General features: G+C 42.0%; 1 long non-coding RNA gene across 1 annotated transcript in view; it reads right to left on the bottom strand.

The window, feature by feature from the left end:
- Nucleotides 1-740: 740 nt before the first annotated feature.
- LOC309641183 overlaps nt 741-14,200 on the bottom strand; it is a 36,486-nt gene continuing 23,026 nt past the window's right edge. Inside the window, exon 3 of the long non-coding RNA XR_014252549.1 lies at nt 741-4,203. This is a non-coding gene — a long non-coding RNA (uncharacterized lncRNA). The remainder of the gene's footprint in view (nt 4,204-14,200) is intronic.

The raw sequence follows: 14,200 nt of genomic DNA, 5'->3' as shown, positions 1-14,200 counted from the left end.
TCACGGAGCAACTAAGCCCGTGCACCACAACTACTGAGCCTGCGCTCTAGAGCCCGCGAGCCACAACTACTGAGCCCGTGTGCCACAACTACTGAAGCCTGCATGCCTAGAGCCTGTGCTCTGCAACAAAGAGAAGCCACCTCAATGAGAAGCCCGCGCACTGCAACGAAGAGTAGCCCCCGCTGTCCGCAACTAGAGAGAGCCTGCGTGCAGCAACGAAGACCCAATGCAGCCATAAGTAAATAAATAATAAAATAAATAATAAAATAATAAATAATAAAAAGGATATATTCATAAAAGAATACATATGTACAGGGCTGTTGAATACCACCATGCCATTTTGCACCCTTGGACTTGTGCGGTGCACAACCTGTATATGGCATCCCTGTCCAGACATTCTATTTCCTGATAAAAAGATAGTAGTACTTGTATTCATATATTTTTTTCTTTAAGGCAAGACCCCAAGTTGACTTTTGTTTCAGAAAGAAAGAGAGGAAGGAAGGAAGAGAGGGAGAGAGGGAGGGAGGGAGGGAGGAAGGAAGGAAGGAAGGAAAGTTCATCAGTGCACCAAAAAGAGCAAGAGTTGCATTCAGAGATAACAGGTGTGAGAGGAAGCAAATCAGGGAATCTTTAAGCAGAGGAAATGGATAAAAGTAGTTGAATACGGCAGGTTATGTTTCAGTGGTGGAGTCAACCGGAATTTTTCTGTTTAAAAATGGGATCTGAGAGAAAGGGATGAATCAAAGATGCCCTCGCTGGTGGTAGTGCTGTCCACAGGGACAGGGGAGGCTAGGAGAGAAGCAGCTGCAGGATGGGGCTGGTGCAGGGGAGAAACGGTTGGGTTTTGGCAGCATTAACTTTGAGAAGCCTTTAGACATCCAAATGGCAATAATGAGAAGGCAGTTGGATATGAGTCTAGAATTCCTGAGAAAGGTCAGGGCAGGACATATACATTTTTAAGTCAAAGTTAAAGGGATACATGAGATCACGTGGAGAGTGTAGGTAAAAAAAGAGGAAAGAGCAGAGGACAGAGCCCTAGGGAACTCCAACATTTAGAGATCTGGTGGAGAAGCGGCAGTCTCTGAGGCAGGAAGGGATCCAGACAGGTGCAGTATCACAGTGGCCTCCAGAAGGAAGTATTTCAAGGAGAGAGCAGTCAACCATGGCAAAGGATGCTGAGAGACTTGGGAACTCTGGGTGTGGGAAATGGGGTAGTTCTCATTTAATTACATCTCTGTTCTCCATAAAATATGAGGCAGTCATCAACTAAGTAGTGTTAGATATGAGGACAGATGAAAAGCTATTAATAGTATGAAAGTAAATTTACTAGGGAAGTGTATGTAGCAGGATTGTCTGGCAGTTTTGAGTTCCCATTTGAGAGTTGTGAATAAATGAAAAAGAAGTACCCACCTCATTCCATGAGGCCAGTATCACCATGATATTAAAACCAAAGATATCCCGAGAATAGAAAACTATAGACCCAAGTCTCTTTTGAATATTACGTAACAGTCCTCAACAAAACACTGGCAAATTGAATCCAGAAACATATAAAATGGATTATGCACATGACCAAAATGGGATTTATCCCAGAATCAAATGGGATTCTTATCCCAGGAATGCGAGTTTGTTCTAACATCTCAAAATCAATTAATACATCGTAACAACAGAATAAAGGACAAAAAACACACGATCATCTCAATAAACACAGAAAAGGCATTTGACAAAATTCACTTTTCTATAAAAATGTTTGGCAAACTGAGAATAGAAAGGAACTTCCTCAACTTGATAAAGAGTATCAGTGAAAAACCCACAGTTACATCACACTTAATGATGAAAGGCTGAATCCCCCTAGGATTCCCCCAGGGTCAGGAACAAAACTGGGATGTTTTCCCTTGCTACTTCCTTTTCATATTTTTACTAGAGGTTCCAGGCAGGGAAATTAGGCAATAAAAAGAAATAAAAGCCATTCAGATTAGAAATGAAAGGGTACGGGACTTCCCTGGTGGTCCAGTGGTAAAGAATCTGCCTTACAATGCAGGGGATGTGGGTTCAATCCCCGGTCAGGGAACTAAGACCCCACATGCCGGGGGGCAACCAAGCCCGTGCACCGCAACTACTGAGCTCAATCGCCTCAACTAGAGAGCCTGTGTGCCACAAACTACAGAGCCCACGCGCTCTGAAACCCGCGCGCCACAACTACAGAGCCCACGCATCCTGGAGCCTGAGCACCACAACTAGAGAGAAGCCGGCGCGCCACAACAAAGGGCCCGCGCGCTGCAACTCAAGATCCCTCACGCTTCAACGAAGATCCCGCATGCTGCAACGAAGACCCGACACAGCCAGAAATAAATAAATTATTATTTAATTTATTAAATCAAATAATAATTATTAATAATAATTAAAAATTATTATTTATTTATTAAATAAATAAATTATTATTGATTTGATTTATTTTTGGCTGCGTTGGGTCTTCATTGCAGCATGTGGGCTTTTTTCTGGTTGTCGCGAGCGGGGGCTACACTTCATTGCGGTGCGAGGGCTTCTCATTGTGGTGGCTTCTCTTATTACAGAGCACGGGCTCTAGGAGTGTGAGCTTCAGCAGTTGTGGCACATGAGCTCAGTAGTTGTGGCTTGTGGGCTCTAGAGCGCAGGCTCAGTAGTTGTGGTGCACAGGCTTAGTTGTTCCGCGGCATGTGGGATCTTCCTGGACCAGGGCTCGAACCTGTGTCTCCTGCATTGGTAGGAGGATTCTTAACCACTGCACTGCCAGGGAAGCCCAATAAATCTTTTTTTAAAAAAAAAAAGAAATGAAATGAAAGGGTAAAACTGTTTATATTCACAAACACGATCTTATATGTAGAAAATCCTAAGGAATCCACAAAAACTATTAGAACTAATAAACAAGTTCAGCAAAGCTACAGGATACAAGATGAATGTACAAAAGTCTACTGTATATCTATACACTACCAATGAAAAATCTGAAAATGAGACAAAGACAATTGCAATTACAACAGCATCAATAAGAATAAAATCCTTAGGAACAAATTTAACAAAAGATGTGTAAGCCTTGAACACTTAAAACTATGTAACATTGTTGGAAGAAATTAGAGAAGAGCTAAATAAATGGAAAAACAGCCGTACTCACGGATTGGAAGACTTAATACTGTTAGAATGGCAATAGTCCCCATCTACAGAGCCAATGGAATCCCTATCAAAATTCCAGCTGGCGCAGAGGAAGACAGACAGCCGGGTGCTAAAGCTGCACGAAGGGAAATGATTGGAATGCTGCTAGATGGAAGCAACAAGAAGGGAAAGTGATGGGAGCATAGTAGATGATTAGTAAACGACCAATGAGTGAATGAATGAATACATGAAATCTTCTCTAGCTGTTTTGTGTATCTCTTGCTGCATAACAACCACCCCAAAACTTATTGGCTTAAAACAATAACTATTTCTTTGTTTCTCATGATCTGGGATTAACTAGAGCTCAGCTGAACAGTTTTTCTGCCAGTCTCCCTTGGGGTCTCTGATGGGTGCAGCTGCTGTCAGATGGCAGCAGGGGCTGAAACCTCTGCTATGGCTTTGCCCATGTGTCCAGTGCCATGGCTGGGACAACCGGAATGGTGGGTGGGCTCATCTGGGGCTCCCTCCTTCCCCTGTCAGTCCCTCTGTTTGTCTCTCTCTCCCTCTCTCCCCTTGTAGCCTCAGGGCCTCTCCCTCTCAATGTGGCTTCTTCACGTGGTCTCTCCGGGTAACTGGGCTCTTTACATGGCAGCTCAGGGCTCCCAAAAGTGCAAAAACATCTTTAAGGCTTAGACCCAGAATTGGTGCAGCATCCTTGGGCCCCGATGTATCGGTTAAAGTGAGTCACAGAGCCAGAGTGGGAGGGGCCCAGGCAGGGGGTGAATTACAGGCGTGGGGTCCGTCGGAGCCATTGCTGGGACAAGCCACCACACCAGCCTCAATGTCAGTCCCCCAAACCCAACCACACCAGGCCCCTCTTTTTGCTACTTCTATCACCATCTTTATCAAAAGTAAACATCCACCTATAGCTAAGTACGTTTCACTCACAAAAATAAATTGCCATGAGCCTCGCAGTCAGCACGATAAATGCCAAGCCGAGAATCTTGAACCTGAATTACTGTGGTTCTACTGCTGGGCCACCTGGATCCAGCATCATCATTCTTGGAACCTCAGCATCTCCTGCATGTGAGAGAAGACAGAAATACAACATAGTTTGCCCATCTCATCCCCTCATAGTGTTGTTATAAGAATTTCAATAAAATAACGTAGCTAGCACTTCCTTGGCGGTCCAGTGGTTATGACTCCAGGCTTCCACTGCAGGGGGTGCGGGTTTGATCCCTGGTCAGGGAACTAAGATCCCACATGCCGCATGGTGCAGCCAAAAACAAACAAACAAACAAAACAAAACAAAACAAAAAACGCAGGTGAAGAATCTTTGGAAAAGCTTAGAGGACTGCACAGGTAGGTATTATTTGAAAAGAAAGTACATGAATATCTTAGCTCTGCATCTTCCTTTTTTAAAAGCCCATTTCTTTGGAGGGTCTGGCCTTCGAGGAGGATGCTGATTTATACACCGTCATGTTACTGTAAATATGAGAAGCTACAAGCTCTCATCAGCTGATTTAATGAGGTTCTTCTGTGCTGACGGCTGTTTATTTTTCTCAGTCCTCTTTGCTGCCATCAAATCACCCTGCGTGAATATTGAATAAGTATTCAACCTCACTCTTGGGTTTGGTCTTTATGACTTAATGGGAAGTGTGGACAGACTCTGTCTCCAAAAGGAGACTTTTCTGAATCAACTACAACCACCCGTGGTCGCTGAGATAATTACTCAAGGAACATCCTATTTACAAGGCAATCAGAACAGTACTTTAGGCTACACTCTGAGGCAAAACAAAACAAAACAAGACAAAACAAAAAACTTTCTTGCTCAGGACACCGTCATTACAGGGCTTAACAGGGAAAAATCTCAGGTTACAAGAAATAGACTTTTGATGTAGATTAGTAAGAATAGTCATCTGAGATGCTCATGTAGAAATAAACACAGTAAAAACCATGAATTCTTCTCATCGACAGTTGTCACTCCATGACCAAAGATTTTCCGTCCTCTGGATGGTTGATTTGACTTAGTTTTTGCATAACAAACCCAAGGGTCTGTTTCTGAAAAATATCTATCTCCTGGGATTCAAGGGCCCTGAAAACACTAATTTGGAAGACAGGTGTGGAGAGAGAAGTGTCAATGGATTGATGTATAGTGGCATCCTGAGAATCCTTGAGATTCTCAGTAATTCTGGGAGAATGTTTCCTCAAGTGGTAGAATGGGGCTGCTCTCAAATGAAATGGCCATCCAGGCGATAGATGCGTATGCGTCCCATGCAGGCCTCTGTCACCGTTCCCCAGACGGTACAGCAGCTTCTGAGCTCATCTTCCTTTGTCACTCGTCTTATACTGCTCTTCAAGGCTGTTCACAGCCTGGCCTTTGCTGGTTCATGGGGCAAAAGTAGAATGTTCCCCCGGGAATCCAGAGATAAGAGAAATGAGGCTGCTCTCCAAGATGTACTCTTGAACCCTTGGACAATGATAACTGAACGATTTGCAGGAGTAATCAGGGAAATTTCTAGAAATGTGAGACCCAAGATTTTGGACAATCCCCCCAAACTCCAATGAAGACGTCTGGGCAGTGGCGTGCTGGTAAATGTTTAACAAGGGGCTCTCTGGGAAGAAGTCCTGATGTGTAATATTTACAGCTTCCATGGTGTCAATGCTCCACCACGGCCAATTCAAGCTACTAACTCAAAATAATTGGCTGCAGAGTTGGGAAGAGACACGCACAGTCAGTTCTGGCAAGCCAGTACGAGCTGGCTTCAGCACACCCTGGAGTCTCAGGGAGACAGGACTCGAATGTGAGTGTACGTTAGTGAGCAGAAACCAAATTAATCATATTTTACCCTGTTTGAAGGAATTCTGTGCAAACTAAAAGAATGGTGATCATAGAAAAGAGAGAAAAGGGGAGACCAGAGAGTCAAATCAGCGGTGCCTGTCCAGGGACACAGTGCCTGTTCCAGGGACACGGTGCCTGTTCCAGGGACACGGTGCCTGTTCTAGGGCTCGAGACACCCATCATGTAGCAGCCAGCCCTTGTGTCAGGCTGACCGCATTGGACTGGAAACATGCAACTCTACCCCCACCAGAATCTGATTCCACACTCATCAAGAACTTTCTGATGAAGATTTGTCTGTCCAGGGAGGGGAAGGCATGGGCTGCTGAGCAAGTACCTTACTGAACAGTTTTATTTCTCATTTATTGTTAATTAAGTGACAAACTGGGATTGTAAAACATGTCTCCATTCACGATCTTTTATCACATCCTCACTGCTTTGGTGGCAGTGGACTTCAGTGTGTCCCCAGCACCTTGAGACTGCCGGAAGCTCTGGGCGGCACTTCTGCCTCTGGGCTCCATGCCACGAATCATCAATGCCCTGAAGGGAGAAGCAGAGACCATATCCTGGTTGCCTTGGTTACTCACCAATGCCTTCAAACAGGTGTCTGGTATTTTATCCAGCTCTTACGATTGCTCGTGGTAGGAAGGTTGGTCTGTTATAAGTACCCTTCATAGCCAGAAGTGGAACCCCCTGAAAACACCCCTTTCCATATTTGATGAGGTTTACCCATATTTCAAGATCCTGTTGAAATGATACCTCCTCTAATTTCTACCCAGGAAGAATGGCTGCCTCGGGAGCTGCCAACAATAGCTACTTTCTCCCATTGTCCAAGGAAGTGAAGGGAAGCTGCCGTGGTGTGCTAAGTCTTCTTCCAGCTGTGGGGAATTTCTCTTCGACTCTGTGGGAGCAGGTAGAGGGGATGAGGAGCCTAGCAACAAGACCGGCCTTCAAAGTCAAGGTCCGAAGACGGGGTGGCCTCTGCTCTCCTGACATTTAGCTGCTCGAAATTAGACTGCGATCCATATCAATGCTGCCACGTGCCACAGGACACTGCGCTTCCTGACAGACGTGGACACGTTAATTAAGACCGCAAGCGCTTGCACAGTGAAAAGGCAGCTCCAGGGTGCTTTCGACATGCAGACGCTCAGGGGGGAGTGGAAGAAATGACAGCTAGGGATGAGAGGCACACAGAGGAGCAGCTTTATGAAAGACCATCGCTTGCATTAGCGGAAGGCAACAAACAGGCTAACCACTGTCCGACTGCTGGCTCCACTGATGAATGGGTTACTGTGAGAATGCTGATGCTTGCAAGGAGGTCTAAACGGCCTTACGTTTTCAGAAATAACATAAAGATCATACGTCTGCTCAACGTTTTTTTAAACTCAAAGCATAGGATCCATTTTTTAAAAATCTTGGCACAGTTGATGAATGGGCACCTTTTCCTTAGAATCTTTGGTACTGACAAAGGCAATACACAGCTTCAAAGGATTCCAAAAATGAAAAGTGATCATTCACTGCTGTGATTATTCCCATCTGGTTTGATCTCGTTCTTTACTATTTTATACTTTCTCATTTTGAAGCTCTGCAGCTGTCCTCTGTAGGTTTGCGAGAATGGTTTGCAAAGCTTTGGAAACGTTTACCTCATTTCCAATCCTAATTCACTAAATAATTCTGGGGCCTATTGCTCACGGGACCCCTTGGGTTCCCCCATCGTCTTCGGGATGTACTATGCACAGCACAGGGAAGGAAGGCATGGGAGGAAACACTCCTTTACTCTCTTGAAATGAGCATCCCTGCTTTGGATGAAAGGAACAAACTAAATACTGGTGGTGCTTTCCAGAAGGATGATGCAGATAAATGTCCAAAGCTGCTGGGTTGGGACTTCCCTGGCGGTCCAGTGGTTAAGACTTTGCCTTCCAATGCCGGGGGTGTGGGTTCGATCCCTGGTGGGGGAGCTAGGATCCCACATGCATGCCTCACGGCCGGAAAACCAGGAACATAAAATCAGAGCAATATTGTAACAAATTCAATAAAGACTTTAAAAAATGGGCCACATCAAAAAAAATCTTAAAAAAAAAAAAAAAAAAGACAAAGCTGCTGGGTTGCCCTTCCACTCTGGGGGCACTCCCTTACCGCTGAAAGAAACAAGGGAAGGTAGCTGTTCCTGGAAATAACAGGAGTGATGAGAGCTGTTCTCTTAGGATAATGAAGCACATCAACCACTCTGTCATCCTCCTGCTGGACTGGACTTCAGCAAAAGCACCTTCCCGTCTGGCTAGTGAGCCTGACGTGGTCCCCAGCCCATTCTGGCTGAAAGGCAGCAGGCAAAGGCAACTTCTCAGAGGCCAAGAAACATGGCTTTACCTATCCCTTTGTTTGGGTGATGGACGTCGGGTGACTGTTACATACATAAATTATGAGAGAGGCATTGTTTTGGCCAATAAAATAACGCCAGGGGCTTCCCCAAGTTACCTTGTACTAGGTAAATCCACATACGGCTGCACAATGCCAAAAGTATCCCACTTTAAGCAAAATTTCTTATGATATTCAACCAAAGCATGTCTTTTAATATACAAAGAGTCAATCAGGAATGCCTTTAAATAGCCAGCTCGACTCCACATCCATCTAAGGTACATCTAAAGGTAGTAAACATCCAATTCAACACACAGATCTGTGGAAACAAGTGAAAGTCCATGATTAAGAGCAGTTACTATACAAAGCATTCCTAAAGAAGTGCCCGCTCTTGGAGTGTTTATATTCTAAGTTGGCAAAGGGGAGGACAGAACATCATTTCTTTTTTTTTCCCCTCTGCTTCCTTGATGTGAAATTGTATGAAAGGGAATAGCTGTTTGTTGGAGTGAGGGGTGTGGTTATAAAAGAAGGCTCAAGTATGAGAAAAGAGAAGTGTGCCCTCTTGCAGCAAAGAGGATGCAGGAGCCCTGCAAGAGGTTTCTAGTCCAGCAAAAAGTTGTCCTGACACCCTCCCATCAAAAATCCCAAAGTTCTGGGCTTCCCTGGTGGCGCAGTGATTGAGAATCTGCCTGCTAATGCAGGGGACACGGGTTCAAGCCCTGGTCTGGGAAGATCCCACATGCCTCAGAGCAACTAGGCCCGTGAGCCACAACTACTGAGCCTGCGCGTCTGGAGCCCGGGCTCCGTAACAAGAGAGGCCACGATAGTGAGAGGCCCGCGCACCGCGATGAAGAGTGGCCCCTGCTTGCCGCAACTAGAGAAAGCTCTAGCACAGAAACGAAGACCCAACATAGCAATCAATCAATCAATACATAAATCTTTAAAAAAAAAATCCCAAAGTTCTAGATTAAATGTAAAAAGTGTCCTCTTAAATGCATGACTGGGCTTATGAAAAAGAAAAGGAAATTCTCAGATGCTAAAAACAAAGCAGGAGCAGGGGTGCTGGGAGGAGAACCAGCCCTGAGGCCTGAGGCCAGCCCTGAGGCATCCTGTGTCAATTGTGGGAAAGAAGAGCTTCAGTTTTAGAAGACTAGTCTCAGGTGCACACAAGGTGGGCATTTCCATCAGAAACCACTGAAAGGGTGAGCTAGAAAGAATCTGCCCTGAAAAGGGGTCAGAGAGGAAATGAGTCTGTCTCAGCTTCAACTCTGGGTGGAGGGGGAACGGCTGCCCTGAAAAATCTTAGCAGCAAACCAGTCCTCACACAGGTTTGTGGCTTCAGTTAACACTACCTGCATGGCCAGAAAAACGTCAAACTGAGAATTTCATCCAAAGTGGTCCCAGGTTGGTGGTGTACTCAGGAGCCTGACAGAATCAAACTAAAATCTTCACCCTCAAGCAAGTCCTCAAAGAATTCCCAGTGACAAGGTTTCAAGGATCTTGAACTTTTGATCAAAACACACACACACACACACACACACACACACACACACAAAGAAATAAGTCTCCATGAGTGAGAGTGAGCAGATACAACATAAAGTAGACTAGCAAAAGCTCCAGATTTTGAAAATTATCAGATACAAAACAGAAAAAAGTATATCCAACATAGTTAAAGAGAAAATTGAAAATATGAATAAAAATGAGAAACTATACAGAAAAAGACCATGCAGATTTGAAAAAGAATCAATTAAAACTTACAGAAATAAAAAGCATAAAACTTGAAATTAAAAACTCTATCAATATGTTAAACAGCTGGTTAGACATAGGTGGAGAAATAATTAGTGAACTGGATGATACATCTAAAGAAATTACACAGAATACAATACAGACAGAAATAAAGATGGAAAATATAAGAAGCTGAGAAACAAGGAAGAGGTTCCAGAAGATGACAGAAGAATAGGGAAGAGAAAGTAGTTGATAATTTTCCTAATTTAATTAAAGAAATGAATTCTCAGATTTGGGATTCTCAGTGAATTCTAATCTGGGTTGTTTTTTTTTTAAAGCCATACTTTGAAATATCACTGTGAAACTGCGGAATACAGAAGACAAAAAGGTCTTTTCACCAAGTGTGAAAACAGAGATCGCTTGTAAAGGGACAATAATTAGATTGACAGCTGTCTTCTGAACAGCAATAATATTGATAAAAGACAGAAGCCAGTGGAATGCTATCTTCTGAAAAAATAAATAACAGGATTGTACATAGTATGAAACCATCTCTCAAGAACAAGGACAAAATTAATTCAAACAAAATTGAGAAAGTTTACCAGAAATATATCCTGTCAAAAGGAACAAATAAAAGATAACTTCAAGGGACTTCCCTGGTGGCGCAGTGGTTAAGAATCCGCCTGCCAATGCAGGGGACATGGGATCGATCCCTGGTCCGGGAGGATCCCACATGCCGCGGAGCAACTAAGCCCGTGCACCACAACTACTGAGCCTGAGCGCTAGAGCCCGCGAGCCACAACTACTGAGCCCACGTGCTGCAACTACTGAAGCCCACGCACCTAGAGCCCGTGCTACGCAACAAGAGAAGCCACTGCAATGGGAAGCCACACAACACAACAAAGAGGAGCCCCCGCTCACCACAACTAGAGAAAACCCGTGCGCAGCCAAAATAAATAAATTAATTAATTAATTAAAAAAAAATAAAGATAACTTTAAGAAGAAGGACAGTTATCCCAGAAGGAAAGTCTGAGACACAAGGAGTAAAGGTGAGCAAAGAATATGGCAAATATTGAGGAAACCTTAACAAATTACTGTATAAAATAATAACAAAAATAACAATAACAGAAATTTGTTAAGGTTTTAGAGATCCCAATAAAAAGCATTTCTTTTCCATATATGGATTATGAATGGATTGTAAAACAAGAACATACAAGAAGGCAGAGAGAAGGACAAAATTTTGCTTTTATTATCGACAAAACTAACGTTGGGAAATGTAGCTTATATCTGCAGGCAAATATATCTCATAATGTTGAACCCTAGAATTAGGCCAACTTACCCAGCCAGTCACAGGCAGTTCCAGGTCTCCACAGCTGCACCCTCACCCTCCCTTCTGCCCAGTACATGGGAACCTGCCTCTGTAAGACTTACAGCTTGGAGGAAAAGAATCATATGTGTTCTTCCTGAAAACAACTCCCTCTCAAGAAAAGACAAGGCTACACATGCCTAGTTTCCCATCCAAATTCACCCATTAGTTTAAGTCAGGCAGAGAAAGGCTGGAAGTGTCATGCTAGTGAATCTCCGTACACATAGAGGGAAACAGAAGGAGTAATGAATAAACCATACAACCTTACAATAAAGACTAATGTCAGAGAGAGAGGGGTAAAGCTAAAACACTCAACAACAACAAAAACACATAAGCTAAAAGGGAGGTGCCTGGAGTTAAAATGTTATAAGGTCCTTATATTATTTGGAAGGAAGCTAAAGTTATTAAATTTAGACTTCAGAAAGTTAAGTGTGCCTGTTAAAGTATTTCAAGGCTAAGCATTAAAAGAATAAAAACAAAGTTTACTCCTTTACAACAGCAGAAGGAAAATAATGGAATGAAAAAATAAACGAATTCCCAAGGATTTAAGAAAAGAGAATTTTTTAATTTAAAAAGGAGGACAAATAGAAAACATAAAATAACTTGCCATAATTAACTCTATACCAATTACAACAATAAATATAAGTGGACTAAACATTCTAGTTAAAAGACAAGGATTGTCAGATTAGATATGAAAAGAAAAATTAATAATTTGCTGTTTCTAAGAAACTCACATAAAACATTAGGTCACAGAAAAGTTGAAAGTAAAGAATACAAAAATGTGTACCACACAAATATTTACCAAAAGAAAACTCTGTGTGTTAGTCAGAAAAATAGAACTTTCATTTTAAAAATTACTATAAAACCCACGAGATGTCACTTTACACTCATGAGAATGCCTACTATCAAAAAAAAAAAATCCAGAAAATAGAAGTGTTGGTGAGGGTGTGGATAAATTGAAACCTTAGTACATTGTTTGTGATAATATAAAATGGTGCTGGCATTGTGGAAACAGTATGGCATTTACTCAAAAAATTAATTGGAATTACCATATGATCCAGCAGTTCCACTTCTGGGTCTATACAAAAAAAAAAAAAAAAAACCTGAAAGCAGGGATTTGAACAGATATTTGTACACCCATGTTCATAGCAGCATTACTGACAATACTCAAAACATAGAAGCAACCAAAGTGTCCATTAGCAAATTAATGGGTAAACAAAATGTGCTCTATACATATAATAGAATATTATTCCACCTTAGAAAGGAAGGAAATTCTGACACATGCTACAAGATGGATGAACCTGGAAGATATTATGCTAGGTGAAATAAGCCAGACACAAAAGGACAAATACTGTATGATCCCACTACATGAGGTACCTAGAGCAGTCAAATTCACAGAGACAGAAAGTAGAATGGTGGTTCCCAGGGGCTAGAGGGAGGGAGAAAAGGGGAATTATTGTTTAATGGTGACAGAGTTTCAGTTTTGCAAGATGAAAAAGTTCTGGAGATAAATGGTGGTGATGGTTGCAGAACAATGTACTTATGTCACTGACTTGTATACTCAAAAATGATAAAAATGGTAAATTTTATGTTATGTATGTTTAACTACTATGAAAAAAGAAAGAAAATTGCTAAAGATAAAGATAGTTAATTTGGGAAGTTAAACACAAAGACGGAACAATTCTAAATTTGTGTGCATCTAATAATATAGCTTCTAAACATACAAAGCAAAAACTAAAATAATTACAAGGAGAAATTCACAAGTCAACCATCACATTTGGGAGATTCTAGCATATCTTTTTCCATGATTGAATAAGCAAAGGAAAAATCCAGTAAAGAGATTCTATAGTTGAAAATCAAAATTAACAAACCTGAGCTAAGGGACATATACAGAACAGGATACTCCGGAATATGCTTTCACATACACAAGCAGGAAGCAGCTTCTGCTGTTTAAATATTATATTTAAAATAAGGCAATAACAATACATGTTAATATAAATAGATAATTCTCTTTTTCATAAGGATAAAAACCCATCAACAAAATCTATATATTACTCTCCACCCCTTCATACTTAAACATTCAATACAGTTCAACTTAATGTTCTATTTGTTCAAAACTATTAAGTTAAAAAAAAACTATACTCAGGTGTTTATAAAATGTTATAATAGCTCCTTAGAGACATGGTTGACTCTAGGGCTTGGGCAGAGAAAACAGGAGATAACCCTGGAGCATCTTGTAGTGCCAGAAAGAAAGGAAGTGTTAGAAAAAAAATGCGGCATGTTGAACAAAAGAAAGAATGTGGTGTTGGATTACAACAAAAGTATAAAATAAATAGACATGAGTGCACACTGATATAAATAAATGATTGAATACAAAAAGGGGGAAGAAGAAACAAATCTTCCTTTCAGAAGAATTCCAAATAATATATGTAGATACTCCCCCCATAAAGAGGTGGCACTTCATTTCCTAATCCCACTCCTTTGAGGATGAACTTAATGACTCTGTCCCAAAGAACAGAGCACATTGGAAGAGGAAAACAGTAACTTCACAGTGGAAATGTCTGGCAGACACCACCTTAACCAAGTGATCAAAGTTAACATCACAGTATTGTCATGTTGAAATCATGTACCCCTGATATCATGGGAAAAGGAGGGCTTTTCATCTCTGTTTTGTATTCACCCCCAAAATCCCAAACACCAGTCTAAACATGAGGAAAACATCAGAGAGATTCGAATTGAGGGGTATCTACAAAATACATGACCAGTACTCCTAACTGACTAAGTAATGACAAACA

The sequence above is a fragment of the Balaenoptera physalus genome (genome assembly GCF_965194825.1).
Source record: "Balaenoptera physalus genome assembly, chromosome: 13".
NCBI classification, from domain to species: Eukaryota; Metazoa; Chordata; class Mammalia; order Artiodactyla; family Balaenopteridae; genus Balaenoptera; species Balaenoptera physalus.
Note: the sequence above shows the minus strand (reverse complement) of the source record. Positions and strands in the feature narration are given on the sequence as shown.